General features: G+C 43.7%; 1 pseudogene; it reads right to left on the bottom strand.

Annotated features, from left to right (window-relative positions):
* Positions 1-474: 474 nt before the first annotated feature.
* The window catches only part of LOC121232856, a 34,272-nt pseudogene continuing 22,822 nt past the window's right edge, over positions 475-11,924 (bottom strand).

The following is an 11,924-nucleotide window of genomic DNA, read 5'->3' as shown; positions in this document are numbered from 1 at the left end:
CACCAGTGCATGACCACTGCAGCCCAGGCTGCCTCCAATCTTGACATCACCGATTAGCTCACTTGCGTTGGTGACCATCAGGTCCAGTATCACATCCCCTCTGGTAGGGCTGTCTATTACCTGGCCTAAGAAGTTATCCTCGATGTACTCCAGGAGTCTCCTGGATTGCCTACAGCTCGCCGTGCTACTTTTCCAGCAGATGTCGGGGTGGTTGAAGTCCCCCAGCAGGATGAGAGCCTGTGAGCGTGATGCCTCTTGAAGCTGGAGTAAGAAGGCTTCGTCACTAGGCTCCCCTTGATCAGGCACCCTGAAAAAGACACAGAGAAAAGCGGAAACTTATTTCTGAAAGATCTTGCTTTAATAGAACTGTACCAGAAATCCAGTCATATTAAATCTGACAATATCCAATTCTGTAGATAAAGTCCATGAACGCAGTGCCTGAATGTCAATTTCATATCAGCACATAATTGAAATTCAGCCTTCATCATCACTGCTGCTCCATGCATTTTCATATGCTGGATTTAAATGTTGTTGAGACAAAGACTAAAGAAAATAAAAATTCTCTCAGTGGTTTGCTTAATTAAAAATACTAAAATTAAATAAGGGCAATGCTAAAGGCATTTCTTAAATTACTATCTGTAGACAAACCATTGTGTCTTTCATAGGTACTGGATTTTTTTACCCACTTCTTTGGCCATTCTGCTGATTAGAGACAGGATAAGTTATGAAAAGAAATAGTACTCTATTTAATTCCAATTTCAACAAAAAATATCTGGAGCACTGACTAGAAGTTTTAAAAATGTCTGAGTATAAAATGTAACAGATAAATATTACTGTGTTTGGTTTGTGTCACTGGTTTTAAAGTCATAATTTCCCTGGCCCAGCATAACTGAGCACTACTGTCTCAAGAAGTAGTCCTGGCTTCCAGCCATATCCAACAACTAATTCTCACCTCAGCCCCCCCCAGGGTCAAGCTAAAGGGTTTGTGCAGCTATGCAGTGCACTAAATCACAGTTCTGACTCTGGGTAAAACTTTCTTGTTTACTTCTATCCTGGGTTCAGATTCTGGCCGTACAGGTACTCAAATATCTGTTCTAGCACAAGAGGAAGCAGGAACTAGTAGCCTGGTGTCGTGGTTTCAGCCCAGCCGGTAACAAAGGACCACGCAGCCGCTCGCTCACTCCTCCCGCCCCCCTCCGGTGGGATAGGGGGGAGACGGAGGAGAGAAAAGAAAAAAACCTGGAACCTCGAGAGTTGAGATAAAGGCAGTTTACTGGGACAACACAAAAAAAAAAAGGTTACAACAACAACAACGGTACTAATGAAAGAGTATACAAAAAGAATGATGCACAGTGCAACTGCTCACCACCCGGAACCCGATGCTCCACCACTTCCCCCACCGAAAGTCAAGAGCACTCCTCCCGGCCCACTCCCCATTTATATACTGAGCATGATGTCACATGGTATGGAATAGCCCCTTGGCTAGTTCAGGTCAGCTGCCCCGGCTATGCCCCCCCCCCCATACCTCCCAGGTTCCTGTAAAAATTAACTCTATCCCAGCTGAACCCAGGACATCTGGGGACAGCAGAACTGCTTCTTTCAGAGGCAGTGCTCATCTACAACATTTGCAAAGAGCAGCTGTAGTTTAACAGATTTCAAAACAATGGCACATATTACATACCTCCACCATGTCAAATTTCAAGGGCCAGTTCTAATCAGAGCTGGGTAAATAATGCTGTTGCTGTGGGTTTGGTTTTGGTTTTCAGACTAAGAAAAGACAATTCACACACATTAGAATTCTCAGTTACAGCAAAAATGTTCATTTCAGATCAACTGAACACATTTTGGTTTTAGGATATCTAACCTTTGCAGTTACTTTTTTTTTTCTTTGCTTAAATGTAGGATAGTTTTGAAATAAGTTGTATTGCAAAGCAAATGTTACAAAAATGTTACATTTCTTATTTGCCCATCCAAAATGGAACATTTCAGAAATTTTATAAAGTGGAATTTTTGTATGCTATTGTGGTGGGTTGACCCTGGCTGGGCTCCAGGTGCCCACCAAAGCCGCTCTATCACTCCCCCTCCTCAGCTGGACTGGGGGGAGAAAATATAACAAAAGGCTAGTGGGTTGAGATAAGGACAATTTAATAAAGTGAAAGCAAAGGTCGCGCGCGAAAGCAAAGAAAAACAAATGATATTATTCTCTACTTCCCATCAGCAGGCGATGTCTGGCCACTTCCTGGGAAGCAGGGCTTCAGTAAGCGTAGTGGTTGCTCCAGAAGACAAAAATGCCCCCCTTCCGTCTCCCTTTACTTAGCTTTTATTGCTGAGCTGATGTCATATGGTATGGAATATCTGTTTGGTTAGTTTAGGTCAGCTGTCCTGGTTATGTCCCCTCCCAAGATCTTGCCCAGCCTCAGCCTGCCGTTGAGGGGGGCAAAAATGTTGGAGAGACAGCCTTGATGCTGTGCCAGCGCTGCTCAGCAGTAGCCAAAACACTGGTGTGTTATCAACACCTTTCTAGCTACCAATGCAGAGCACAGCACTATGAGGGCTGCTATGGGGAGAATTAACTCCATCTCAGCCAGACCCAATACAGCTATGAGCCAAAACATTAATATCTCCTGATTTTTAACATTAGTACAGTTTGCCAGACTGATTCTGTGAATGGTTTCAGTTTCTTTAAAGTCTAGAATTCCCCCCCCCCCCCAAAACTGTTCACTGTAATTTTTATTGCCCACCTCTAATTCTAATAGGGAAATAGTACTCTCTTGGAAAATAGCGCTACATATGATCTTCCCTGTAACAGCCTGAACATCTTGCCTCAGACACTGAAGTAATCTCATTTAGAATCTTCTTTATTATATTTCTGCATCAAAAATATTTGGTTATGAAGTGTACCATCCCTAATCTTACTGTTTAGTACATAGTATATTCCTAAACAAATTAAAATACAATCTTTGGCACCTTTCTAAATCCAGAATAGCATAAACTACAGAAAGCAGTATGGAAATTAAGGAAGCTAAAGTAGAATTTGAAAGACTGATAGCTGTAGGGAACACCGTTCGGAAGATCTCGCGATGTCACGGAAAGGTAGAAGGCTAGTCGTCGCCTCCCTATGACATATCAGTAATCCCACCTACCGTTGTTAGTATAAAAGGAATTAACTGCGCAATAAAGGACGGAGTTGGCACTCACACCATGTGTGTTATCTGTCTCTTCCCTGGTCCGGGCCGACCAGTGATCTAATCGCGGCACCTTGATATGTAGCACTGCTACATAGTGGTGACCCCGACGTGATCGGCCGCACAGGCGACGATGGAGCTTGCGCAAGCGATTAAGGTATTAAAGGTGTGAGCTTATGAGGTGGGTGCCCGCGGTTCGATTTGGAGGGGCCCCACGGGCGAATGCATCCAATGGATGCTGCGCCGGGGGGACATTGAGTTTCCTAGATAAGTTTTGAGCCCCCCAAATTGGGGAGAGATTCGGGAGTCCTTGCTCCGATCCGAGCGCGGAGCTGCTGAACGATCGCAGAGTTGGGGGAAGGTGGAGCAGGTGGTCGCGGCGGGACGGGAGGCTGAGGCGTGCTGGCTGGCGGCGCGAGCTGCTGCGTCTGCGGGTGCAGCGTCGCCTCGGGAGCAGCGGGGACAGCGCCCTCGGGGACAGCGGGGACAGCGCCCTCGGGGACAGCGGGGACAGCGCCCTCGGGGACAGCGGGTCGGACTCAGACGGAGCGGGCGGCCGTGGAGCGGGGCTCGCAGAGTGGTCCGTCTTTGATTGCGGACATGGGCACGGAGGGTGCGGCGGAGACGGAGGTTTTTCCTGCAGAGGCGGCACCAGCAGGACCTGATGCGCCCCCCCCCCAGTATCCATGAGAGGAGTTGCGGCGGGTGGTTCGGCAGCTCATGGGGGAGGGACGGTTTGCAACGCCTCAGGCACAGGCACAGGGCATACGCGGGCGTGACTTTACGGCACTTGCAACAACTGCCTTGGCCGCACTTGGGCGTGTCGCGGCCATGGATAGAGCGGACCCCCCTTGCGTGAAAGTTCCGCAGGGGATTGCCGAGAGGTTTACTGCCTTTTTAGATCGGCTTCAGCTTGCTGTGTAGGCGGCAAACCTCCCGGAGGCGGCTAAAGAGGCGATTGTGCTTGAATGTGCTAGGGCTCAAGCTAACCCACAGAGCGCAGCGCTTGTCTCTCATTTGCCAGCCGGTTCGTCCCTAGGTAACGTGATACGCCATGTACTGGAGAGAGAGCAACACCGGGAAGCGCGTCCGATAGCGGCGGCCTTGCAGCAAGTTTTGCAGGCGGGTACAACCTGATACTGCTTTTGAGGAGGCAGTCTGTAAGCAGGCCGCTAACGAGCAGCATTCTGATTCTGATAATAATTCTTTTGTATCAGGCAGGGTGGACTCTGAAAAAGAGCCGGATTTATATCCCTCATTACCTCCGCCGCTGCCTCCCACGGCCTCTGCGCGGCCGGGACCGCTGCCGTGCCGCCGCCGGCCCCCGCCCCCCCCACCCCAATCGCCTGGTACTCCCTCTCCAGGGTCTGCAGAACTTACAACGGAACCTGGCTTTGCTGCACTGCCTGTATCTCCTTTTCCTGCTAATCCCTCTAACTCTGTGCCTCTGTCTAATCCATGACGATTTACTTAATGATTTGGGAAAAAATACACATAGTTTGATGCAATGCTGTCGAGGAAAAGCTCTACAGCAAGGAGATACCATGTTTACTTTTCCTGTTGTATGCACACCTGCCTCAAGAAATGCAAGAACCTCAAGAGTTAGAGTTCTTAGGATCAGTCATCATGAATCCCTGCGTGATGTTTAATTACACCCATAACACCACTCGAAAGGGTCAGAATATAAATGCTATTTTGTCTGTATATAGAAATGCTACAGCTTGGTGTAACTATATCTATTCCAGAATATCACACTCTTTTTTCTATTCCAGCTGCTTTACCTACGTGGATGTTTTTAATTTGTGGGAATAGAGCGTGGGAGAGGAATTCCATCGAAACTTAACAGGAGGCCATGTAGCCTCGGACAACTTACATTACTAACACCCGATATTAATATGATTCACAGTAAAAGGCTCACGATAACTGACACAGGTTTAACTGGATGGCTAACAAGTTTGGGAATTACAGGATGGTTGAAAGATTTGCTTATACATAACTTAGTTATTTTAATTGTAATATTAGCAGTTGTAATGATTGTACCACGTATCATAAAATAGTTGAACGTATGATTGCAAAAGCATTTCATGTAACTTGGCTTGCATAAAAATAATTTAAAAAAAAAAAAAGAGAGACAGAGGAAGAGACAGGAAAAAAAAAGATTAAATTAATGAAAACAAACAGCTGGAGAGGGGGAAGAGAGATGCGGTTGCAGAACACACAGACATGGCAGCTGAAGAGTGAGAACATGTAAGACAAATAACCCTGCAGACACCAAGGTCAGTGCAGAAGGAGGGGGAGGAGATGCTCCAGGCGCCGGAGCAGACATTCCCCTGCAGCCCGTGGTGAAGACCATGGTGAGATGGGTCGTTCCCCTGCGGTCTATGGAGGTCCACACTGGAGCAGTGTGCTCCTGAAGGACTGCACGCTGGGGAGGGGACCCATGCTGAAGATCTTCGTGGAGGACTGTCTCCCGTGGGAGAGATCCCACGCTGGAACAGGGGAAGAGTGTGATGAGTGCTGCCACTGAGGAGGATGAAGTGACAGAGACAATGTGTGATGAACTAATCGCAAAACCTCATTTCCCGTTCCCCTGTCCAGCTGTGGAGGAGAGAGTGATAGGATAGCTATGGTAGGTAACTGGTGTCCGGCCAGGATCAACCCATCACATAGACAAAATGCATTATAAAATAGAATGAAATTACATTGCAATTGGGAATTTCAAAAACAAGGGCTCTGTGTAACTCCTTTACAAGGGAATGAAAGTGTATATACGAAATTAGCAGAATAAGGTGTTTTTCAAAGAATTGTCTAATGCTGTTGAATGCTTAAATCCAAAAACATGATTTGAAGGTTTAAATTTGTGTATCTGAATTTATATTGCTATTGGAGAATTATTAATCATTTGTGTGTTTGCAGCAATCAGAATCACCTGAGGAGCAGTACGAGGATTGCATCAGTTCGAAGCTAGAGTCCTCGCTGCCTTCCTCGTGAATCTGATGTTCCTAAACAAAAAAGGGGGAGATGTGGGAGCAGCTCAGAACACCTGGCATTTGTTTTCAAGAGTGACCGTTAGAATTTGTTGTGCTGCATGTTTGCCAAGCCTTGAAGAACTAGTTTTACAAGGTCAGGTTGGAGGATGGCCTTGTGTAGGCCTGGGAAGATGTGGCTGAAGACAGTCACAAGTATGTCTATGGAATGTTTTTATCTTTAACTGTTCTGAGGACTGGCAAACATCCCAGCTGGGCCAGATATGCCCTCCTGTGCTAGTAGTATTGGCTGTGAGTCGTTGGTACTTTCTGGATCTTTGTTGAAACATATATAAGTTGGATTCTTTTGTGAAATAAAGGGAATCTTGCATGGGAAAAAAAAAAAAAAAAAAAAAAAGGGAAATTGTGGGAGATTTCATAGAAAATGGGGGAACATTTCTTTGAGCCTGATTATTTAGAGTTAGCATAAGTAGCCCACAGTCAGCATGAGTGGACCGGAGTACGCTCCCTTTAAGCCACTACAGTATTTGCATGTTACCGTAGACACCTATACTAAATATATTCTTGCTACAGCGCACAGGAAGCAGAATAGCTTGGCGGTTGTACAACACTGGCGTGCTTGCATAGCCCAACTGGGGATTCCACGACAGATCAAGACGGATAATGGTACAGCTTATACTGCGGAAAAGGTGAAACGATTTTGTGCAATCTGGGGTATAGCCCTTGTACATGGCATTCCTTATAACAGCACCGGCCAGGCCATTGTAGAACGCCCTGCTAGATCGTCTTAGGGAGGGGGACCAGGCGGAGCCCTCTTGCTTACGGGATAATTCACCTGTTCTCCGTGCACAGCGTCTCCTGTTAACTGCGTTAACTTCATTAAATCAGACAATTCGGGGGGACCTGGACCAGACGACGGTGCAACGACATTTTACGACTACGGAAGAGAAAGACCCCTACCCGTTGGTCCGTGTGCGTGATCCCCAGACACGCCAATGGGACGGACCGTTTGAGCTGCGTTGCCTCAGGCGGGGGTACACCTGTGTACAGATACCTGAAGGGCTACTGAAATGGGTCCCTAGTCACATGGTTCGTCCTGCCCTAACCTTGTAGTGTTTGAGTGTTTTTCTTTACAGATTGCTGTTATCCTTTCCTGGCTTGTGACGTCTTGGGTATCTGCTACAAATTTCTGACGCTGGAGCAATTAATAAACAAGATAACAGAACTGCAGAAGCAAGAAGGCGCTGCAAGACCTTTATAGCAATTAAGAAAACTGTCATTTCAGCTTAGAACATTTAGCTGCGGGATGGGGACTTAGGAGTTGGTTTGTATCTTTGTTAAAAATCGGGGTTTCTTTTATTCTTGTGTATTTTATTAGGTATAATGTTGCTTTTACTGTGTTTAATTAATTGTGTTCATATATCTTGTAGGTCACCTTAGCCGGCATAACAGGTCAAGATTCTCTGTGTACTGCAACCACATCACTAAGCCCGTGAACCAATAGACAGGATGGCTATGACTTGTGCGGCACATCTGGCCAGCGACCGCATGTGCCATAGGCTCCCTATGTTTCAACTGAGGCAAATTTTAGCACCCGCTGGCCACGTGTGCTGAAATCTGTTCCTCTGCAAATGGACAAATACCGGGATTTTCCAAAGAGCATCGGGCTGGTGTACAGCAAGGCCATCGTTGCCTCTTTGGGGACGCCCACGTAAAGCTGGCACCTACCGATTGCTGGGCTGAGTTCGCGGATGGTGGTGACTAGATCTGCTAATACTCTTCTAATAGAAAAAGGGAGGGGGAATTGTTGTGGGAACATATTTAGCTAACGGTCACAAGAGCATTCCAGACGCCTTTAGAAGGCCTTGAACAGAATAAACAAGAAGACAAAAATAAGAAAGATACCAATTAGAAAAACACAGGTGCATATTCCACAATAAAGAGAACTTGGCACAAACAACCTCAATTCGGCAGTTTATCTTGACCAATTAGACTGAGATAAGTCTCGTATGTTTAGTTAGTATGACCAATTATATTTTATGTTTATGCGCGTGTGCAGTGTTGATGCAGCCAATCATTGAGTGCAACTGGACACGTGGACAGTGCATGAATAGTGTGTGTAACCAATGGGAGCTAGTTGGACACGAGGAGGGGGAGATGTAGGGAACACCGTTCGGAAGATCTCGCGATGTCACGGAAAGGTAGAAGGCTAGTCGTCGCCTCCCTATGACATATCAGTAATCCCACCTACCGTTGTTAGTATAAAAGGAATTAACTGCGCAATAAAGGACGGAGTTGGCACTCACACCATGTGTGTTATCTGTCTCTTCCCTGGTCCAGGCCGACCAGTGATCTAATCGCGGCACCTTGATATGTAGCACTGCTACAGATAGCTAAATGACAAGTACTACTTTTAATTAAATGAGAAGCTAGAAGTGTGCAAAATACTTTATTAGACTACGAAAGAAAATGCCCTCCTGAAACTCCACAACAATCAAAAGATTGCACAGGAACAATAGGCAATTCTCCTCTTAATCAGGAAGTGTTACAAATTTTGATGGTGAAACACATACTTCACATATAATCCCCCCCAAGTATAACAGTCATAAAAAGTATAGTTCAAGCTGACAAAATATTTATTACCTTTTCCGAAATGTCATCAGGAACTGGCTCTCGAAGAGCTGGTATCCACACAAGGATATTGCAATCCTTGCTACCACTATAAAGTTCCTTTAAGAAAGCAAGCATAAATGATTCTTATACAAATTTACGGAACAGTGAGATAGATATGATGCTGGGGAAAAAAAGAATATGAAATATTTATTTAGGAACAAAGGCTATATGCGATGTCTGACAACACCTGAGTATTGCCGTGTGTTTAAACTGCCTGAGTAAAACATATAAAGTATTTTTTCTGTATTCAAGCTGACAGTATAAAAGTCTTGCTTTAAACATGTTGGCTTTTACACTTAAACTAGCAACTTTGTTCATATGTGCGTAATTATTTTAATAAGATGATTCAACATAAGTTCAATAAATTATTGCAGTTCTGTCTTTGCAGAAAGTCTCCTTCTATATTATGTATATTTAATTCTAGAACTGCATAAATTATGCTGACTGTGCAGGAACTTCATGCCTAATTCCTATAAATACCCATCTATGTGGGTAATCTTATTCAAGAGAGCTGACATACTTTTGTAAAACTGCTCCCATGAATGAAGTTATTCATGCATAACACATGCAAGATTAGAATTTATAATTTTATGAGAGAGAAAAATTCTACTTATCTTTCTTAAAAGAAGACAGGTCAAAGTTACACCAAGGTATAGGTCAAATCCTGCTTCATCCTGTCAGCAGTACTCTACTCAAGCATCCTGTCTTTGACAGGATACAGAATATCACTAGAACTTTAAAACAACTCCTCCCACCCCAAAATCTCTCCTTGTGAGAAATGTAATGGTGACATCAACATACTTCCATTTAATCTTTATTACTACTTGTCTCATTTTCTGATTCTGGCATTGCAAGATCTTCAGTTAATATACACTGCATTGACTAATGCTTACAATTAATTATTACAACCTGAAATGGTGACTCATACCTTAAGTCAGTCAAAAGAAGAACCAGTGAGCTCCATGCATGTGTATGGTACCGTATAGGACAGGTACATATATTGTACCATAAACATGCTCCATGCATGTTTATGGTACAATATATGGAGATATTATGCTTTAAAACTCTAAGAAAGATTTCAAATAAAACCTAATTTAACTTTCAGTTATCTTTACTTATTAGCCTACCACTGGATTTGCCAAATACCTTTGCAGATGTCACTGGTATTTCCTGAACAACAGAAGTAGCTATAATTTAAAACAAAATTGTTTCCTGATACATGCATAATATTTTATGGCATGTTATTTGTGCATGGTGCTTGTATTGGGTTCAGCTGGGACAGAGTTAATTTTCCCAGGAACCTGGGAGGGGGCACAGCCAGAACAGCTGACCTGAACTAGCCAAGGAGCTATTCCATACCATGTGACATCATGCTCAGTATATAAATGGGGAGCAGGCTAGGGGAGTGCTCTTGGCTTTCGGTGGGGGAAGTGGTGGAGCATTGGGTTCCAGGTGGTGAGCAGTTGCACTGTGCATCACTCATTTTGTATATTCTTTTATTAGTACTGTTGTCGTAACTTGTCTTTTTGTGTTGTCCCAGTAAATTGTCCTTATCTCAGCCCACGAGCTTTCGGGTTTTTTTTTTTTCTTTTCTCCTTTCTGATTCTCCTCCCCCTCCCACTGGAGGGGGTGGGGGAGGAGTGAACAAGCAGCTGTGTGGTCCTTTGTTACCGGCTGGGCTGAAACCAAGACAGCGCTTTACTCCATTTCTTTTTCTGAAAGGGAGACGCAGGTCTTGTTTGTTTACTTAAATTATTTTAAGCAGTTAATATGGTACAATGGTGTCTAGCATATTAGATCCAACAGTAAACATAATCTAAGATTTCACAATGAGGATTTCCTCTTCCACACCACCCTTGAAATTACCTACCTCCCATTAGATTAATGGCTCTTATTAATGGGCCAAATTCTGCAGTTCTTATTACTCAAGCAGACTAACATCTTATTAACTTCAGAGAGCAATTTATGCAAGAACAATTTAGGCCAACAATAATATAGTGGATTTTATGGCTCTATTCCCAGGATCTCAGAAGGGATATATATACACGCATTAACTAAATCTCACACCACTGTGGTGACAGCTCCACATAATATCTCAAACACAAAAGGTATTCCACACAAACCTGCTAATTAATTTGGACCTTATAAGAGCAAACAGAGTAATATCATTGGATTGCAAATAGATAGTTGCTTGGGTATCAGTGATTATATTTGATTATATGGTTCTGCGCAAACAGAAGACACTTCTCACCTCAAATACATAATTGGTACAAAGTTAAAGTTCCTTTTAGAGAGTATTTCAGTTATGAAACAAAGTGATTAAAATACAGTTAATAGAAAGTGAGGGACTGGCAGCAACCAATATCACTTAGAAGTTTTGAACATAGAAAAAAAAATAGTAAGAAAATCTAAAGACCAGATTTGGGGGTGGGTAGGAAAATCATTCAGCAGGGTTAGAGAGCAAAAAAAGTTTAAAAGACTATTAATATGAAGAAAACACTAACAACGACATAGACTTAATACTAGATGGAAATGGTAGAAACTATACAGAACAGATGTAGACCTTGTTTCATAAGATGATAGCGTATAATTTCAAATGTACTAATAAGAAAGAAAGATGTGTAGCAGATGGCTTTCTAACATTTCACCAGTAAATGAATACCTTATATCAGAGAGACCTAGAAGAGTTGTCTAAGAAAACTTCTGGCCTGTTAAAGTTAATTATGTTTTAATATATTGAAATACTACAAAGCTGAAAGTGAGCTAATATGCCATTCAGAAAAACAACAAAAATAAGTGAGACAAGGGGAGTCAAAAGAATCTCAGTAGACATAATAAAGGGGGATGAAAGATGATGTTTAGCACTTACATTGTTGAAATTAGCTGAGGCAGAGACAGTCCTTGATAAGAAGAGCTGGCCCCAAGAACCAGCCAATGAGGCAGAGACAGTTCCTGATAAGAAGCAGGAGCTGGCCCCAAGAGCCAGCTAAGACTGGTCTTGCGGCTTGGGTGAATACCAAGAAACCACTGAGCCTGCGCAAGAAGAAAGGTTACTAGCGGTGATGGAGTCGTCTATCTT

The sequence above is a fragment of the Aquila chrysaetos genome (assembly GCF_900496995.4).
Source record: "Aquila chrysaetos chrysaetos chromosome W unlocalized genomic scaffold, bAquChr1.4 W_unloc_1, whole genome shotgun sequence".
Classification (NCBI taxonomy): domain Eukaryota; kingdom Metazoa; phylum Chordata; class Aves; order Accipitriformes; family Accipitridae; genus Aquila; species Aquila chrysaetos.
This window is presented reverse-complemented; position numbering and strand designations above follow the sequence as displayed.